This window comes from Pan troglodytes, chromosome 3 (genome assembly GCF_028858775.2).
Source record: "Pan troglodytes isolate AG18354 chromosome 3, NHGRI_mPanTro3-v2.0_pri, whole genome shotgun sequence".
Lineage (NCBI taxonomy): Eukaryota > Metazoa > Chordata > Mammalia > Primates > Hominidae > Pan > Pan troglodytes.
Genome location: NC_072401.2, coordinates 162,806,850 through 162,827,522, shown reverse-complemented (window position 1 = coordinate 162,827,522; position 20,673 = coordinate 162,806,850). Strand labels below are relative to the sequence as shown.

General features: G+C 32.8%; 1 long non-coding RNA gene across 1 annotated transcript in view; it reads left to right on the top strand.

The window, feature by feature from the left end:
* Positions 1 to 20,673, top strand: part of LOC129143788 (uncharacterized) — a 188,965-nt gene that overhangs the window by 143,083 nt on the left and 25,209 nt on the right. Inside the window, exons 3-4 of the long non-coding RNA XR_008547653.2 lie at positions 6,802 to 6,899; positions 10,616 to 10,690. This is a non-coding gene — a long non-coding RNA (uncharacterized LOC129143788). The remainder of the gene's footprint in view (positions 1 to 6,801; positions 6,900 to 10,615; positions 10,691 to 20,673) is intronic.

The window sequence follows — 20,673 nt, the reverse complement described above, 5'->3', positions numbered from 1 at the left end:
TGGAACCAACGCAAATGCCCATCAATGTTAGACTGGATTAAGAAAATGTGGCACATATACACATGGAATACTATGCAGCTTTAAAAAAGAAGGAGTTCATATCCTTTGCAAGGAAATAGATGAAGCTGGAAACCATCATTCTCAGCAAACTAACACAGGAAAAGAAAACCAAACACTACATGTTCTCACTCATAAGTGGGGGTTGTACAATGAGAACATATGGGCACGGGGAGGGGAATATCACACACCAGGGCCTGTCGGCGGATTGGGGGCTACGGAGGGATAGCATTAGGAGAAATACCTACTGTAGATGACGAGTTGATGGGTGCAGCAAACCACCACGGCATGTGTATACCTATGTAACAAACCTGCACGTTCTGCACATGTATCCCAGAAATTAAAGTATAATGAAAAAATGGGAAAAAAAAGAAGGAAATCTTGTCATTTGCAACAAAATGGATGAACTTGGATGACATCACAGAAAGACAAGTACTGCATGATTCCACGTCTATGAGGTATCTAAAATAATCAAACTCATAAAAAGAGAGTAGTGTGGTAATTGCTAAGGGGTGTGGGGAGGGGTAAATAGCTAATTGCTCTTCAATGGGTACAAAGTGTCTATAGTTAAACACTGTATTGTGCAGTAAAAATTTTGTTAAAAGTGTAGATCTTATATTAAATGTTTCAACCACAATAATAAAAAAGTAAATAAATAAAACGGACAAACAAAAAGCTGGCCTCTTGCCTCACCTCTGGGCAATGATGGAACGTTTTTAATGAGTAAGCCATCTGGGGAAGTCAGTGAGCAGGGGAGTGTCTGGGCTGTATGGGCACTTGCAAGAATACCCACAGCTATTAAACAGTGAATTTTGTTTCCATCCTTAACATTACATATTGTTTAAATGACAGACACACACACACACACACACACACACACACACACACACAGCTATAGTTAGTAATTTCTATAGTTAGTAAATTTCCTCTTCTGTGTCTTTGCCCATCTTCTCCTTGAAGCATGCATCCTTTTATTATTAATTGGTAAAATATCTGTATATATTAAAGATGTTCTTGTGTGTAAAAGACAGAGAGAAAGTGACAAGTTAATCTTCCTTAAAACTAAATTAAAATACAAATGTATATGCATGACCTAATGTATAAAAAACTAAAATATAAGGGCCGGTGTGAAATGATATGTTTATATATATCAAAATTAACAAAGAATTGGCATTGAGAATAAACAAAATATTCTTTTAAATGTGAAAAGTCCACAAGCCAATAGAAAACTGGTGAAAATATATGACTAACGAATTCACATGTTGACACTAAATATACATAAAACTGATTTTCCAACTTGGTATTCTAAGAAGTGAAAGTAAAAGTAATGCTAATTCAATCTGCACACCATTGTGTTGGTAGGAAAAGAAGAAGTCTAACAATGCCAAGCATTGTCCAGAATGTGGGCAAATAGGATCTCCCTGGAAATGCTGGTGATAGCATTAATTAGTAAAAGCAATTTCAAAAATGTTTTAAAAATACTTAGAAAACTGGAAAAAGAATCTGTTTTACCAATAATCATTTTTATTTCTAGGAAAATAAAACTTATATTAGAACCTGGAGATTAAATGTTATGTTATATATTCCAGCATTCTATCTGGATCTACTAATTATTATTATCATTATTATTATTTTTTCTTTTTTGAGACTTGGTCATACTTGTTATTGGTATCTCCAGCTGGTCTATTTTCCCACATAATTACTCGTGGAATGCAGCTATTTAAGATTATAATTCAATTCCCCACATCAATAAATCATTGCTGATATAACTTTGATAAACTATTTTATATTAAAATATATTTATGTTATAAACAGCTTATATATCATATGCAAATATATAATATGCATTGTTATATTATAAATAAAAATATGTTTATATTATGTTACTATAGAATAAATTAACGAATATGTTAAAATATGTATTAAATATTAAAATATTTTTATGTATCATTAAATGCAAAACAATCTATTTATTCATAATTACATTTTAATTCAGTATTGCATTTATTCTCAAATTACTATTATAGATGACATGTACTATCTCCTCCCCATTGGGTTACACAAAGACATACTCCCGATTTCAAGACACATTAGCATAGCTCTCCTAAGCAAATCTGATTTGGTTCACTTAGACTTATTCAAAGTCAGTGTTATGAAGCTCTGCTTACAAATAATACTAGCAAACTTCACAGTTATCACTGTCTCCTGATACAAAATGACACAAGTTAGAGAGTTTCAATCTTTACCAACCTATGAATAAAAGAATAAAAAATTTTATGGCTGACCCACTCTGGAAACAAATGTATTTTCCTGCCATATCTATTTTTCAGCTCATGAGAAAATAAGTTTGTAAGCTATATTATCCTGCAGAACTAGCCTAAAACTTGTTCTAAATCCATTTTAACTTTTAGATGTAAACAAGTTATAAATAAATATGTTTATTTATATATGAATAATTATTTTCACTTATAGCTCTGCCTGAAATCTCTTTAAACTATTTCCGAAAGTGAGAAATGTATCCGTGCTTGAAAATTCTCAAATTTCTTAAACTCTTAAATTCTGTCGTATCTGATCATATTTATACCTATTGACTGGTTGGAGCCATATTTTTGTTTGCACTGGGGAGCACTCCATTTATGACACTTGGCAAGTTTCATCTGAAATGGTCCAGATCTCAGATGTAATATCCCTGATTATCTTGTAACTACACCACCATCGCTTCACTCAGTTTTTCTACTTCTTAGTCTAATTCTCATAATTTGTAATTTCTCAGAAATTTATTATTTCATTAATAACGTTCTTATAAGTGCATTGGCATAAGTCAAAGTCTATATTATTAATTTTATAATCTTAGGCTGGGTATAATTTGATTTTGTTATCGTTGCTCAAGTTATTTGTTTTCTCTCTTGATTCTGAAATTCCATTTATTTTTATGCATTTCAAATACATGCCTTTTAATATTAAATATCTTATATATGTTAACACATTCTCAGGAATTTAGAATAAATATTTAACACCCTTTAGAATATGAGAAAACAATCATATTTTCCTTCAAGATATCAGAGATGTCTTTTAGGGGCACTGGATGGCAGGATTCTACTTTGCTGAGTATTATGGCTTTTTTTTTTTGTGGGTTTTATTTCTAGAAAATATGAGACTGAGGGATCTCATTACATATGAGGCACTTGCTCTCTAGTCATTGAGTAGGGGATGCTTTATTATATATATATATATAAAATATATACACAAATATTATATATAATATATATACACATATATAATATATATTATATATAACATATATACACATGTATTTTATATATACTTAAATACTTACATAATATATATATATATATATATATATATATATATATATATATATATATCAGGCTGCATGAATCTTGGCTGTCTTTCTCCCACCCCAACTCACATATTCATTTATCTGCAGCTATCAGGAGCAAGGAGATTGGGAATTGACAATATGCAAGATGTGACTCTCTTGGAATCATACTGTATATGCTTTAGTACTCTTGCTCTTGAAACCTTTTCTCTTTCTTATTCCACACCTACTTATGACAAGAACTATTAATGCCTCTGGCACACACTGCTAGTTATCAATCCAATATCTATTATAGCTTTCTTCATTACTAATAGAAACTATACAAACTTCAATTTAGTCCAGAGATACAATGGGTAAAGCTAAACAAAGAAAATGAAAACTATATATCAAGGACTCTTTTCTGAGAAATATGGCCATAGGACAAAATTTTGGCCACAGAGCTGTACAAAAATGGAAAACCTGTTTAAAATAGGGTCAGCTGACAACTGTCTTCTACTTTCATTTCCTTTTACTAACTGCCAATAACATGCCTTTGATTCCTGGACATAGAGGTGTATTCCTGAGCTCATAAAGCAGAGACACAACACTAACGACAGTGGAACAGAAAGTGTTGAGAAATCTACCACATTAATGAAATCATGAAATCCTGGGGCTACTGGATCAGCCTTATCTCTGAGAACCTTGTCTTGGAGAAAAATAAAACACTCATTTGTTTAAGCTACTATTTGTTCAAGTTTTCTATTAGTTATAGCCAAATGGAATCCTACATTTCCATATGTAATTCTTCTTTTATTGTTTAAAAGTTTTCTTAAGGTTTGACACAAGTTAAACTGTACATGGTCAAAATATGCAATGTGATATTTGTTACATATGAAGCCATTACTACAATTGAAATACATGCATCATCATTTCCAAAAGTTCGTTCACCTTTTTTATTCCCACTTACCCCTGCAAAATCCCCATTCCAAGACAATAATTGATGTTCTTTATGTCACCATATAAATACTTTCCAAAGCAATTGTACAATGATACATTCTCATGAGCAGTGTATAAGAAGCTGAATTATACCACATTCTAGTCAAAACATCCTTTTATGTTTTCTTCTACATTTTCCATTTTGGTTTTACATTTGGTTATAGGATTCCTTTCAATTTAATTGTTTTATTTGGTGTAAGTTATGAATCAATGTTTATTTTTCAGTATAGAAAAATATCATTTCCCTGAACTGTTTATAGATAAGATTATTGTTTCCCCATTGAATTTGCTTTGCTCCATTGCCAATGATCAGTTGACTGTATATGGGTGGGTCTATTTCTGTACTATTTATACTATTGTACTGATTGCTAAGATTTTAATTGGGATTGCTTAGATATTAATTGGGGATGCTTAAATCTATAAATCACTTTGGGAAAACTCTCCTACATACCTTTGCACAGTGTTTCCAGTTTTCTTAGCCTTTCTAAACTTCCAACTTCTATCCTTAATTTAGAGAGACTACAATACTGTTTTGCTAGTAGTCTCTTTACTCTGTCTGCTCTATTTTCCTCTCTCAGTGAATACTGTTCTTTAGTATACATTTTTTATACATTTTATACACAAAATATACAACTGCTAGGAATTACATATTTTGTCTGTCTTAGTGTTGTTGTTTTAGGGAGGGTAATTTTAATCCCAGATCCTTTATATTGATCCATTATACATACATTTCATTCGAGCATTTCATATTGAACTTTTATTCTCAGTAACATATTATCTGTTTTCTCTATTTCCAGGATTCCCCCAAATTTCTTGTCCACTAAGCATTGCATTTATAGCTTTCTGAAAAAGCTATAGATATTTAAATTAAAAAAATTAATACCATATATTTGAGTAGGCCAGATAGAGCTAAGTTATGTGCTCAGTCCATCATCTTGAAAGTGTATATATTAGAAATAACATATATATATACATATATTTGTAAATATTCATAGACATAACAACATTCTGCTTTTGTGACAATTATGTCTTATAGTTCTCATTTGATTCAAAACTCAGTAAAGTGAGTGACTTTTAAACTGTATGTTTCAAAATCAAAAGTTAGCAAAGAATATGAGTTTTGATATTTTAATTTTAGTTATATATCTGCTACTAATTATCCGTGTGTATTAGTTGGTTCACTTAAGTGCTCTGGATATGTATTCCTGCTTATGAGAGTTAAAAAGTCACTAAATTTCTGTCTAGCACTAAGTCACTAATTTTCTAACAGGAAATGGTTGATGATCCACTTTAGGGGTGAGATCTATCTGGCTTTATATTGTAAGATACTTTCCTTTATAAAGATATAGATCTGTTGTTTAAAATGAGAGCAGGGACACTTTCAGAGTTTCTTCACAACATGTGTATATGTTTGTTCTTTTTTTCAGTTTATCTGACCCATTACTTTTCCATTTCAAGCTTACTGCCTTTGAAGTACTTGTTATTTAATTTTACTCTACATGAATTGAACTCAACATATTACATCTCCAAGGAAAAATCTGAAGTCTTATTTCTCATTGTGGTATAAAATATTGATCTCCTGTTAAAGGGATTTCAAATATTGGTTGGAGAAAAGTTGCTTTGGAATTAAAGTAGCTTTCCAGAGGCCACAGAAAACATGTCATGTAGATAAGAATTTACTTTACTTATATGCACTATGATTGTTTTCTGCTGGGGATACAGAAATCATGGTTTGCCTTATAGTGATACACTATTATAGGATTTTATGAGCTCATGAATATTAAGTTAATTTGGGAGTCTATAACTCAATAGATGTTTAGAAAATCTAAAGAACATGTAGATGATACTAAAAATAACACTTCAGAAAACAACAAAATGTTAAAGATAAATTAATAAATAATGAGAATGACAAAAATGGAATCAGTAAGAGGTAAGCTATAGGAAAAAATGCAGTTACATTTTAACATGTAAAGAGCTTGGAATTAATCACTTGCATCCCCACAACAGGAGTATATTAGTTTGTTCTCACACTGCTATAAAAACATACCTGAGACTGGGTAATTTATAAAGAAAAGAGGTTTAGTCGGCTCTCAGTACTGCAGGCTGTACAGACTTCTGCTTCTGGAGAGGCCTCAGGAATCTTACAATCATGGCTGAGGGTGAAGGGAAAGATGGTAGGAGAGAGTGAAGGGGAAAATGCTACATACTTTCAAACAACCAGATCCCTCATGAGAACTCACTCAGTATTATGAGAAGAGCAAGGGAGAAATCTGCCCCCATGATCCAATCACCTCGCACCAGGTCCCTCCCCCAACATCGGGGATTACAATTCAACATGAAATTTGGGTGGGAACACAAAATCAAACCATATTAAAGTGGAAACTGGATAAAATAAAAATCAGTGACTTGTTTGAATTCTGAATTTGCAGGGAGAACTGCTGGCTGAAAATATGAGAAGCCAGCACATCCTGAAAGAAATACCCTAGATCCGCTTAACTGGAAAGGAAGCAGCTGGAAACCTAAACAGGTAGGAATATTAAAAGAGTACTTTGATCATTGTTAGTGGTTGAGTATGGATTATTATGAGACTGAGAAACTGCTGGGGGTCTCAGTCTTTCTATAAAGCCCAACATATTCTCATGGTGAAAATATAAGAAAGATCCCCTCTTGGTTCTGGCAGGTGGAAAAGAAAGGTAATCCTTATAAAATAGACCAAGAGATTTCTCCATCACAAAAGCTTAAACTCCAGGGGAAGGCATTTTTCTAATGCCTTATGACAGCTGTAGGAAGGGAAGTTCTCCTACTCCAGCTCTTTCTATCCTTCCTGTAACTAACTAAAGGAAAAAAGTAGCTAATAGGAATCAAGTCAAGGAAGCTGACAGAACACTGTAGACCAGAGTAGAGGTCTGTGGAAAAAAAATATTATACCACTGGAGAAACATTATGAAGGTTACTATCCTAAAACACAGGGCCATTTAAACACTGACTTAACAGGAAGATTATAACATTCTCTTCTTTGATACATCTTTTTCTACACTAACTGGGTGCAAATTTAGTAACAGATAATTATAGTTGAAAGAACTGTAGAACTTAAACTCTTTCTGAGGAGCAGTGCTTAAGGGAAGTTCAAAACCAAGGGAAAAGACAAAAAGCAAGGACACTAGAGGAAATTGATGACTCTGACACCTACAGTTAGAATAAACTTTAACACAACACAACTCCTAGCATAAAACCTCACACTAAAGGCCTTTTTAACTTAGTTCCCATAATCAAATACATCATGCCCAGTTTTAAACAAAAAATTATAACACATGCCAAAACACAGAAAATACATGGTCTGAGGATACAAAAAATATCAGAAATAAATTCAATTATGTCAGATATTTTGGTATTATCAGACTGGGAATTTAAAATAACTAAGATTAACATGTTAAGTGCTCTAATGGAAAAAAGTAGACAACATTAGAAAATAAATAGTTAGTGAAGGCAGGAAGGTAGAAACTGTAACCAAAAATCAAAAGAAAATACTAGAAATCAAAAACAATGTCTAATAAAGAATGTCTTTGATGGGCTAGCCATTAGACTTTACATAGCTGAAGAAATAATTAGTGAACTTGAAGATAGATTCAAAAGAAACTTCCGAAACTTCCAGAAGAAAATTCAAAGAGATAAATAAACAGAATGACAGGGTGACAATATCGAAGGTGTAGCATATGTGTAATTAAAATGTCAAGAGAAAAAAAATGAAAGAAATATTTGAAGTAATAATATACATCAAATTGCAGATCCCGGAAGCTCGAAGAATACCAAGTAGAATAAATATCAAAGCACAAAACAAAACAACAATAAAAACCAAAAAAGAAACATATTTAGGCATATTATATTCAAATTGCAGAGAAACAAACACAACAAATAAATGCTGCCAGATAAAAAATAAAACATCCTAAATATAGGATAAGAATAAGAATTACAATACCCTCCTCATCAGAAGCCATGAAAGAAAAAAGAATGAGCAGAAACCTTTGAAGTGCTAAAAGAAAAAATCCATCAACCTACAATTTTTTTATCAGCAAACTTATTCTACAAAGTTGATGAGAAATAAAGTCTTCTCAAACAAACAAAGACTGAAAGGATTTATCTCCAGCAAAACTGCCTCACAAGACGTTTTAATAGAAATACTTCAGGCAGAAAGAAAATGACATAGATCAGAAACTGTCTTTAAAAAGAAGAGCATTAGACAAGGCACGAATGAACGTAAAATAAAATCTTTATTTTTCTTATTCTTATGTGATTTAAAAGATAACTCTTTATTTAAAGCGATAATAGTACCTCTACACTTGATAATTATAGGATATAGATAAGTGAAACCAATGTGTCACTATTATAAGTGATGGGAGAAAAAAGTTAGGAATTCTATGGTGGAAAGTACCTGCACTGCATGCAATAGAGTGTTATTTGAAGGTGAATTTAGATTAAATAAAAATATGTATTGTAAACTCGAGGTCAGTACAAAGTTCCAAAGGAAGTGCAACAGGTGTGAAAAAAGAGCATGTAAAATAAAATCACAGAAAATATTCAATTAAAACCAGGGAAGGAAGGAGTGGAAGAAACAAAACAAATGCACCGCATGGAAAACAAAAACGTGGCCGATGTTATTCTAATCATAACAAGGATCATTTAAAAATGAATGGTCTATATACACCAACTAAAAGGCAGAGATGGTTACAGTTGATTAAAAAAGATCCAATTATGCTTTTTCTACATGATGCTTACTTTAGATATAAAAACTCAGGTTGAAAGTAAAGTGGTGGAGAAATGTATACCACGCTAGCACTATGCAAAATAAAGCTGAAGTTGCCATATTAATTTCAGACAAGCCAGACTTCATAAGATGGAAGGTGATCAGCAATAAAAGCACAAGTACATGATGATAAAGAGGTCAATTCTTCAAAAAGACATCATGATCTTAAATATTTATATATCACAACAGCTTCAAAATACATGAAGCAAAACTGATAGCAGAAAAAGATAAATCCAGTATTACAGTTGGAGAATTCCACATTTTCCTATCACTAATGGTTAGATCAAGTAGGCAGAAAATCACTAAGGTTACAGATGATCAGAATAGCATTATGAATTGATACTATCTAATTTACATGTATGGAAAAAATCAATACAATTAATAAAACTATAGCTAGAATAATGAGGAAAAAGAGAGAGAAGATACACATTAGCATAATAGAAATGACAGAGAGGTCATCATGACTGATCTCATAAACACTAAAAGAGTAACAAAGAAATACTATGAATAATTCCGTGCCTGCAAATTTTATAACAGAAAAATGGACCAACTAATTTCTTGAAAGATGCAATCTAGGCTCGGGGTGCGGTGGCTCACGCCTGTAATCCCAGCACTTTAGGAGGCCTTGGCAGGAGGATCACGAGATCAGGAGATCGAGACCATCCTGGCTAACGTGGTGAAACCCTGTCTCTACTAAAAATACAAAAAATTAGCCAGGCATGGTGGCACATGCCTGTAGTCCCAGCTACTCAGGAGGCTGCGGCAAGAGAATCACTTGAATCCAGGAGGCGGAGGTTGCAGTGAGCCAAGATCATGCCACTGCACTCCAGCCTGGCCGACGGAGCAAGACTCTATCTCAAAAAAAAAAAAAAAAAAAAAAAAGAAAGATGCAATGTATTAAAACTCTACACAAGGAGAAATAGATAACCAGAATAACCAGAATAGCTTTTTAGAAGTCCAGCTCCTGGTCAAAAATTAAAACAACAACAGCAACAACATCATCAACAACAACAATAACAAAACATTCCTGTGTGATTTTTCAGATCTGACCATAAGCCATTAAAAAGGCTTTACCTGGTAGTCTTCACAGTGGAAAGCTGCCCTTCCTAAACTAGACTATGTGCACAGCCAGTACATTGCAATTTTGAAGAGAGTTGCAGTCAAGTACTTAGCCCTGCTTGGCTGGACATGCTCTTGTGCATACCTGCATTTTTAGTCCAGGCGTGTTCATGTAGAAGCTTTTTGTCTGAAGCATTTGGCTGAGGTCTTCATCAAGTGCCTCTTCTGAGACCTCCTTGGGGAAGGACCTGTGTTTGAAGACACTAATACTCAGTCTGGCTCAGTACTTAGTAATTGTTCATTCCTAGCACTCTCTCTACTCTCTCCCTACAGCTTTAAAGTCCATAAAACTACAGGAGCCTTTTTTTCTTTCTCTTTCATAGTGATGCCACTCTGTGCTGATACACCTGACCCTCCACCAGTGAACTGGCCCATCTGGGGAAATGCAAAATGGGAGAGTAGGTATTTTCTCTGAATTTAGCATCTTGCTGATGCTATTGCAGTAAGTGATTAAAGGCTTCCCTGTTACTTGAATTTTGGCATGTTTTTGCTTTAGTAAACGACTGGACACCTGGTTGCTCAGCTTTCTCTCTAGCTCAGCTGAGCTCTTGACAACTCTGTATCTATTAAATAAATTAAATACATCATTAATAACCTTCAAGAAAGAAAACACTAAACCTAGATACCATCGCTGGTGAATTCTACCTAACATAGATGAAAGAAACATTTTTTTTTTCACAATCTCTTCTAGAAAATAGATGCAGAGGAAACACTTTCTGACTCATTGTATAAAGCTGATATTACCTTAATATGAAAATCATATTCAGACATTACTAAAAGTAAAACTATAGAACAATATTTTTCTTATAAACTTAAACAGAAATAGCCTCAATAAAATATTAGCAAATTGTGTCAAACAATGCACAAAAACAATTACACTCCGTGAACAAATAGAATTTGTTCCAAGAATTCAAGGCTAATTTATCATGCAAAAGTCAATAATATAATTCATCATATCAACAGGCTAATGAAGAAAAACATGATCATTTCGACTGACACATAAAAAGGTATTTGACAAAATCCAACACCAATTTATGAAAAACATTTCAGCTTATGAAGATAGAGATCAATATGCAAAAGTCAATTACCTTTTCATACTCCATCAATGGACAATTGGAATTTGATGTTACAAAAACAACACTGTTTACAATAGCACCAAAAATATAAAGTATTTAGGAATCAATCTAACAAAACTTTTATATGATTAATATGTATAACAATCTAATGAGAAAAATCAAGTAAAAAGTGAAATATTTCATTGTCATGAATTGGAATACCTCAAAATTGTTAAGATATCCATTGTTTCTAACTAGATTTAAGGATTAAAGACAATCTGAATAACTATTCCAGAAAGATATTTTACAGATATTAATAAAATGACTCAAAAATATAAATGGAATTGCACTTCAAAATGATTATAGTTGGGAAAGCTAAAAAAAAATGAGCAAGAGTCAGCATAGCATCGTGATTAGGATCATGGACCCTGAGCCCCACAGTTGAGGTTTGAATCTGGCTCTTCTGCTTACTATTTTACCAGGGCTAGTTAGGCTTTTATCACTTGGAGGCTACCAAAACTGAGTAGACAAAAAGCTTATTATATTTTTGAGGGGACTATCTTTTCTAAAGTATCTGAAAGAAAACATGACAATTAGGACCTAAAACAAAGCTTTTGTCTCCAGATGTCTCTGCATCAAGTGAGCTTTAGAAAGTTTCTCAGAACCCACAAAGTAGGTGGTATGGTAAGGCTTTCTCTCCCCACCCAAATCTCATCTAGAATTGTAATCCCTGGGTATTTAGGAGGAAACCTGGTGAGAAATGATTGCATTAAGGCAGTAGTTTCACCCATGGTGTTCTCATGATAGAGAGTAAGTTCTCACAAGATCAGATGGTTTTATAAGGCAGTTTTCCCTGCTCTTGCTAGCATTCTCTCACCTGCTGCCATGTAAGATGTGCCTCTTCCCCTTCCGCCATGATTGTAAGTTTCCTGAGGCCTCCTCAGCCATGCAGAACTGTGAGTCAATTAAACCTCTTTTCTTTATATATTAAACAGTCTCGGGTATTTCTTTATAGCAGTGTAAGAATAGACTAATACAGTAGGTATTTTATGAAGTCCCTTCAGATAGAGCAAAAGTGATAAGGAAAAAGAAAGAACTTTAGGAGGTCAGAGTCAGGGTCTTTGGAGAACAAGGTTTCTAGTCCTGAAGAGAGGGCCTTAGAAAGAAGTTTCCTGCCTCCTTCTTTACTAACTTTTCTGCCAAGAGACATTTCAGAATTTCAAAATTTCTATAGATCAATATTGCTCTCCTTCTTCATTTATCCAAGTGGAGGTATTCATTGTAAATATATTTTTCCTGTTCCAGCAATACCAAATGAATATAAGATTGACTGTAACAAGAGGGAGCAAACTCATGCGTTTATTCCATAAGGGTCTAAATCAAAGGGGTACCATCTGAGCCTGAGGAGGTGATAAGGACACCCACCCCAAAGTTCCTGAACTTTAAATTTGATGCAATGATGTCATTACTGAACTGGGCTTTGTGGTTTTTTTCCACTGGGGATGAAGTGAGTATATTTTACCTTTGGTCATAAGAAAAGTGGATTGTAATTGGAATTAATGCAGTTCATCAAATATTTTCAACTTTGCTCTCTGGGTATAAGGATGATCTTCTTAGCTTTATTAACATTGGGTGGTGCTGAAAATATGATATGTGCTTTAAGATATGAGAATTACTTCTGGGCCAGAATATTTAATTGCTGGTTTGAGATCCTTCAGAGTCCTCTTTTGCTCTGTACAGCAACCAGGAACATGCAAATTGTTTATCACCCCAAATGAATTAAATGAGCATAAACTACTTATATGTCACCAGATATCACATGCAAAAAGGTATTTATCATTTTAAGCAACTGATAAAGATTTTTTTTTTTTTTTTTGCCACAGCATAATCTGGCCTATGCTGATTGATATAGGAATGATAGAGAGATGACAGGTAGATAGATATATTTCTATTTAGATATGTATATGCATGTGTATACACACACATATTTAATTCAGTAGAAGTGTATCTATATGCTTACATGTAGGTATCTTTATAGATATAGGTATGTACATATTTTTAAGATTAAGAAATTCTAATATATTTATAGCTAACCAGAATTATTTTTTAGAAAGAGAACGCAGAATTCTTCAGAGAAAGACCTGTAAAACTGCTAGAATTGTGCCTTGCAAAAAGAGAGGGTAAGGGATTTAAAGCATAAGTGTAGACACTGGACTCTATAGCTGTCTGGAGAGTTTATCTATAACAATATAATGCAGCTGTGAGGAAAGAGAAAAGTGGCGCATTATGAACTAAGCAGCTATTGCAGGGAGCACACAATGGCCTTGATAAGAACAGTGAATATAGAGGTGAAAAAAGTGGCTCCAGAACTGTGTGGGAGGAAATTTCAGAAGTTAGTAGAAATTGAGTCTATGTGTTGGCACAGAAGTACTTCAAAGTGCTTCTGAATTTCTAGTGTAGGTGACTGAGAATTTGTAACATTGTTGATTTAGGTTAAACACAAAAGGAAGACAGGTTTGGGGTGAGAAAGAAGGAAGATAAACAGAGTACGTGGAAAACATTCAGCAGCATGAAGTATTGCTGGCTGAATAGAACCAAACAGTCAAGTTATTCTGAAGATGAGTTAAAATTACTAACACTATTCATTATCATCAGGCATATTACATAAATTTCATTGATTCTTTCAAATGAATGAATAAATTTCTTTCTACATGTTTTACTTCTTTAAATTTATTGTATAATCATTGAACAAAAACAAATGCATAAATAAATCTAAGTATGTTACTTTTTTCTTTTCCTTGCTTTTTAACTGTTTTATACCCTCTTCACTCCTTCTCTTGTAAAGCTAGTTTTCATTCATTCACCCTTTTTTCCTAACCATCAGAATAATCACATAAGAACAATTATATTTCTCAATGTATAAAATATCAAAAAATCAGAGATTAGGAACTTTGTCCAGTTCACAGAGGTAACAAAATTCAGAGGATGATTCCAAGCTCAAATCTGTACAATTCTAGATCCCGTAATGGTTAACAGCAAGCTGTGCAACCAAAGGCCTCACAATACTTTTTATTTTTATCATTAAGAAAGGCTTCCACTAGCATTTAGCCATTTATGCCATCTTGATGAGTGTTTACAAGTTTTCTGCAAAGTTCTGCATCACTCTGAAAAGCAGCACATACTTCATTGGATAAGAAGCTCTTCATCTAATCACTCCAAGAGCATTACTTATCATATGACAAGGCAGCTATTGTCTCCATAGTTTCTATTATCTTACCACAGCTGTCTTGTTGGAAACAGCTGCCTGTATCAAAAGTAAAGCCAAAACCGTAGCAAACACATTTACTTTTGCTCATGAAGATATCTTGTTCTACTGTCATAATGAATGACAATTGTATTAACATTTGGATAATGAGTTTTTAGACTTAATGGAACTGATGTGGTCTAGGTGTTTATGTCTTCTTAATATATCCCTATGAGTGCTTCTTAAAAATAGGATTCTTCTAATATCATCATAACCATTAACGCACATGACATTTTACATTGGAAAGTGTGAAGAGCTTTTTTACCATAAATCTCACTGGAGAATGTAGAACTCACAACAAACCTCTGAAAGCTTTTATGTAGGTAAGCAGCACACGTATTTGGAGATGAAGAACAAATAATTAATTTTATCAGCAGAATATTTGCCTTTAAATTGCGGCTGTATGTGAACCATTAGGAAAAACAATCACCCTAAGAAGACTCTTCTTTTTGAGTTAGAAGTACAACAAACAAATTTGTGAATTAAATCAACTAAATAATAAATTTTAAAAAAGAAACAAAAAGAGCAGCTATACGAATGGACAGGTCAAAAATTAAAACTTTTCCAGTGTTATTCTTTTATAGAGGTAGCTTCATTTTGCCATTTTCAAATTAATCTTCACATTATTATATATTCACTCTCATATTAAACATGTTATGTTAAGCAGGGAAACATCCTAATCTCATATTAATATTGAAGCTGACAGAGAAATCTCAGAAGAAAATGAGTATACTATGTATGAGTATCACAGTATGAAACAATCAATTATACATTTAAACATGAAGAACAGATAGTCTAAAGGTCTATGTGACCCCATGCCACTTATCTCCAGAATAAAACCAATAAATGTTAAAAAGGTAAAATTATATATTTTGGAAGATAACCAGTAGTGTTGTGTTTAGTTTGGTGTTTCCAAATTTAGGGAATAAGAAATAAATTCACATATTTGGAGATTTTCTGTTGCACAAGAAGACTGAAACATTTATTTCACAAAATAAAATCACAATATGGGCCAGGCACAGTGGCTCACGCCTGTAATCCAAGCACTTTGGGAGGCCGAGGCAGGTAGATCACGAGGTCAGGAGATCGAGACCATCCTGGCCAACATGGTGAAACCCTGTCTAAAATACAAAAAAAAAAAAAAAATTATTAAAATACAAAAAAAAATTAGCTGGACATGGTGGCAGGCGCCTGTAGTCCCACCTACTCAGGAGGCTGAGGCAGGAGAATTGCTTGAACTTGGGAGGCGGAAGTTGCAGTGAACGGAGATCTCACCACTGCACTCCAGCCTGGAGACAGAGATTCCATAGCAAAAAAACAAAAACAAACAAACAAACAATCCCCCTCCAAAAAAATATGATCTATGGTAAAGAATACTTGATCTTATAAGCTCAATTTCTTGTTTTCTTTTTCTTTCTTTCTTTCTTTTTTTTTTTTCTGTAGCTGGGACTACAGGTGCACACCATGTCCAGCTAATTTTTTGTATTTTTAGTAGAGTTGGGGTTTCACCATGTTGACCAGGCTGGTCTTGAACTCCTGACCTCAAGTAATCCACCCGCCTCAGCCTCCCAAAATGCTGGGATTACAGGTGTGAGCCACTGTGCCTGGCTAGCTCAATTTCTTTCACACTATTTTTTCTAGGTTTTCTTTCTTATCATTGATGAAATCTATGAAAATTTATTTATTATCATTTAAGTATTCCTATAAGTAAATTTTATTTTTGTAAACTTTCTTGATTAAATAAGAAATGATTTGCATAGCATTTTACTCAAATTTTAATTTGTAAATAATATTTTAAATCACAGTTTCTGAGTATTTTCATGATATTTTCCAGTGCATTTTGTATGCTAATTTTACTGGTGCTTAAAATACTTGATTTACTACACCAATAAATATAGAATACGTTAGGGGTAATTGTGGGGGAAATATTCTTAAATTGTTACTATGTTATACAATTTTATTAATACCTTTTATTGGTACAATATTTCTAAACTTTATTCACATTATTATTAATCATATATCTATAGGAAGATCGAAGTCGTTTCATTTTTAAAATATTTAAGTGCAGTTAATATGGTAACATTTATTTCAAAAGACAATGACTTTCCTGGTGCTATCTAATGCCATTTTTATCACAAATCTATTCTCCCTATGTGAGAAGGATAGCTTCTAGGGTTTATATTCTCTTTTGGTCTCTTCATCCTGCCTTATAATGAAAAGGCACTTTTTAATAAATCTAACTTTATCCTAGGGCTTAGTAAACAATATTTTTCTCTGCAAAAGTAACTTAGCTACATTTGGCCCTCTGTCTTTTCATTTATTGTTTATAATTACCTCATCAAATATAACCACTAACACATTAATAAAAACCATTAGGATTTTGACTGATTACATTGCATCTATAAGGTAGTTATGGAAGTATTCTTATCTTTACAATATTGAGTTCCCAATATACAATCAAATCATGGTATGTTTCCCTATTTATTTAAGTATATACAAAATTTCCTGCAATGTTTTCAATATATAGATATCTTAAAGACTTTTCATTACATTTATTTCTAAGTACCTTTTCAATGATATCTTTTAAAATAACATTTAATAAATGTTTGTATTTAAAAATGTAATTTATGCAGAAATGTAACAAACTAAATTTCTGCTTGTTTTAATTTGTGGATATATATTTTGAATTTTCTATTCACATAGTTATAGTACCTGCTAACATGGTCCTTTTATTCCTGTTAAAATTACAATTTTTAAAAAAATGTAATGTTTCATATACTCAATTAATATTTGGTAGCTGTGATGCTAGTGAGTATCTTTGTCTCATTTATGATCTCTGATAGAAAGTTTAAAAATTCACTAGCAAGTATGTTTGCTGTAGTATTTTCTTAATAGAAATTCTATATCAGATGAAGAAAATGACAGCCTATTTATTACATGGCTTTCTGTATATGTTGAAATGTTTCTGATTTTTGTTTTCTTAACATGATAAATTCTCTAATTACATTTTAACATTCACAAAAACTTAGCAGAGCATGAATAAATCCAATGTATAAATATATTCCCTCTATTTAAAAGGAACCACTTTCTTTATATTCTATTTAGGGACATTTCATCTATGTTCGTGAACAATTGACCTCTAATTTTCCTTTCTTGTAATATCCTTGTCAGATTTGATAGCAAGTGCATGATGGACTGAGAAAACACATTGTGAGAAATACTTCTTTATGTTGTTTGGAGGAATTGTTGTAAGATTTGCAGTAGTTTTTCCTTAAATGTCTGTTGAATTGACCTGTGAACAAATTGAGCCTAGAATCTTGTGAAAAGGTTTTTAATTAAGATTTATTTTACTTAGGCCAGGCACAGTGACTCACACCTGTAATCCCAAAACTTTGGGAGGTCAAGGCAGGTGGATCCCTTTATGCCAGGACTGTGAGACTTCAGCCTAGCCACAGAGAGAGATCCCATATCTAAAATAATAATACTAAAAATGATAATAAAAATAAAATGATTTATTTTATTTAAAAGTTGTAAGACTTTATATTTTCTAATTTTGGACTGTTTTTGGTAGCTGTGTCTGCTAGGAATAATCACTTTTATTTATATTTTAAAATTTATTCATCCAATTTTCTTTATATTTCCCCTTACCTTTATTGCTTTTAGGATATATTGTGATGCCTCCTTTGTCATTAGATATTATGTCTTCTCTTTTTTTGGTTCCTGATCCATACACTGCATTTTTCATTAAATTTTATTATTTTTAACAATGTTTCTTTAGTTTTCTTTTTTATATTGCTTTTATATATTTTAGTTAGATTACCAGACTATAATCTACTTCTCCTTCCTACTTTTCATTCATTAGTGTTCTTTTTCTTATCTTATTGAGAATTATGCTTAGGTCAATGACTTTAGCCTTTCTTCCTTTCTAACGTATGCAGTTAAGTCTCTAAAATTTCTTTGGGCCTTGCTTCTTCTCAAGAAATTTCATTGCTTTTGCTGTATTCTATAATTTTTAGTTAAGTTTTTATTGATGTACAATATTTATGCAGTAAAGGGCTTTGAATTTACTTATATTTCATATAGATATTCCTTTTTATAAATGTGTACATCCATGTCAATATAATACAGTTCAGAATATACAGTATTTCCAGAATTGCCAAAGATTCATTTGTACTGCTTTCTAAGCAATGGGGCCTTACAGAGGTAATCAAAATAGTTCGATTTCTACCACTATTTTGCGTGTGTGTGTACTGGAACTTCAAATGAATATAATATACTCTTTTGACTGTATTGCAATCTAAATTTTCTCTTTGTGCTATATAATATGTGTGGATAATACAATCATGTGTTAAAGTTACACTCAATTACCCTAACTCTGTTCAACTTCCTGACCTACATATAGTTTTGCTAAAAATGTATTTAGACTCTCCCATAAATATATTTCAAAATAGTATTTTTTTTTAATCTAAGAGAATCAAATTCCTTTAAAACTTTTGAAGTTTCCTTTAAGGCTGTGTGTTGTCATTTTTTCTTTTTTTAAAAAAATCATTTATTAATTTAGAACAATGGTCCCAAGAAGCACTTATTCAGCCTCTAGATAGAACATTGCTTCATGGCAAATTCATGAAAATTCTGAGATGCTCCTATTTAATTATAGGTCAGCTTTCTCCTTTTAACCTCATATTGGTTAGACTGTCATTCATACATATTTTTAGATTCACAAGGTTATTAAAGTGTTAACTGAAGCTTAGGTGGGGGCTACCTTCTGTATGTAACAGTGGACATTTTAGAATTTGCTACATGATCCCCTTGGTAAGCTGTTATGTCGTCAAAGGCAAAAGTAAGTGCCTTCCCTTTTAGAACAGAGCCATTATTTGGTGATACTTTTGTCAGAATCAAAATAAATCTGTCAAAGTTGAAGAAATCATACTTGCCACAAACCAAATTGAAGGACTTATTTGAAATAAGTTGTAAAATAGGCAATGGGGAGGGGTTTGATTTCTCCATCAAGAAGGTGATACACTTTAAATCACATTTCATTGTTAGACAAAAGTCAGAATGCCATTCTAAGCAGCACTAAAACCTTTTTTGTTATTGTGATGGAGAGCTCTATGCAGCTTATAAATCAGATATAAATTTAGTGCACAAAGGCAGACCATATACCCTCTTCACGTATCCAATGTGCTGTACAAGAAGAACAAAATGCCATCAATCTTCAAAATCTATAGTACTGTAAGGTAAATTGCTAGTGCCTCATTCCCGCACTCAGATTTTTCATTTCAGGTGCCAAGGCAGTAAAGTCTATAAAGAGAGCATTATTCAGAGTCTCTTATTCCTATTCTTTGTCAGTTCTTTATAACTTTTATCCAAAACTTACTACCATCCCCCTTCCTGCCTCTAGAGCTATACTCATTATCTCTGATTCCAAATTACCGAGTGAGGGATCAAAAGTCTGTGGCTGAGGCAGAGCAAACTGAGATTTCAATGACTCATCTGATAGAGCACAGCAGACACATAACTAGGGTGACCATGAGTCCCAGTTTGCTGGAGGCAGGTCTGTTGAATGCCTGTTGTTCCAGGGTCCCAGCTGTCGCTCTTTGTCCCACATCCCCTCAGTCTGAAAAGTGCTACCTATGGTTTAGATGCTGGTGTATATAGCCTCCCTAGCCATAACCTGAAATTTCTATGGGACCCGTGACAATTCCTGAGTCTGATATAGAATTTATTAATTAGGTGCTTGAATTAATATATGGACAACCATTCTCATATATAATATGAATCATGGATTCTATTGGAATCTTTTCTACTTTTAACAGTTTCCTGTTTCCAGATGAAAGAATAATGAGACAGCAGAATGTTTTTCTTTATGTTGCATGTACTTCATTATTAATAGAAAAATCCCTATAAACTTCAGTGGGATATATTCTTAGTAATTTTTTAGTTATGTTTTACGTGTTTATATTATCAGGCATGCTGAAAAATAGATTACAATCATGATGAATTTTGGATAACAAGTAAATTT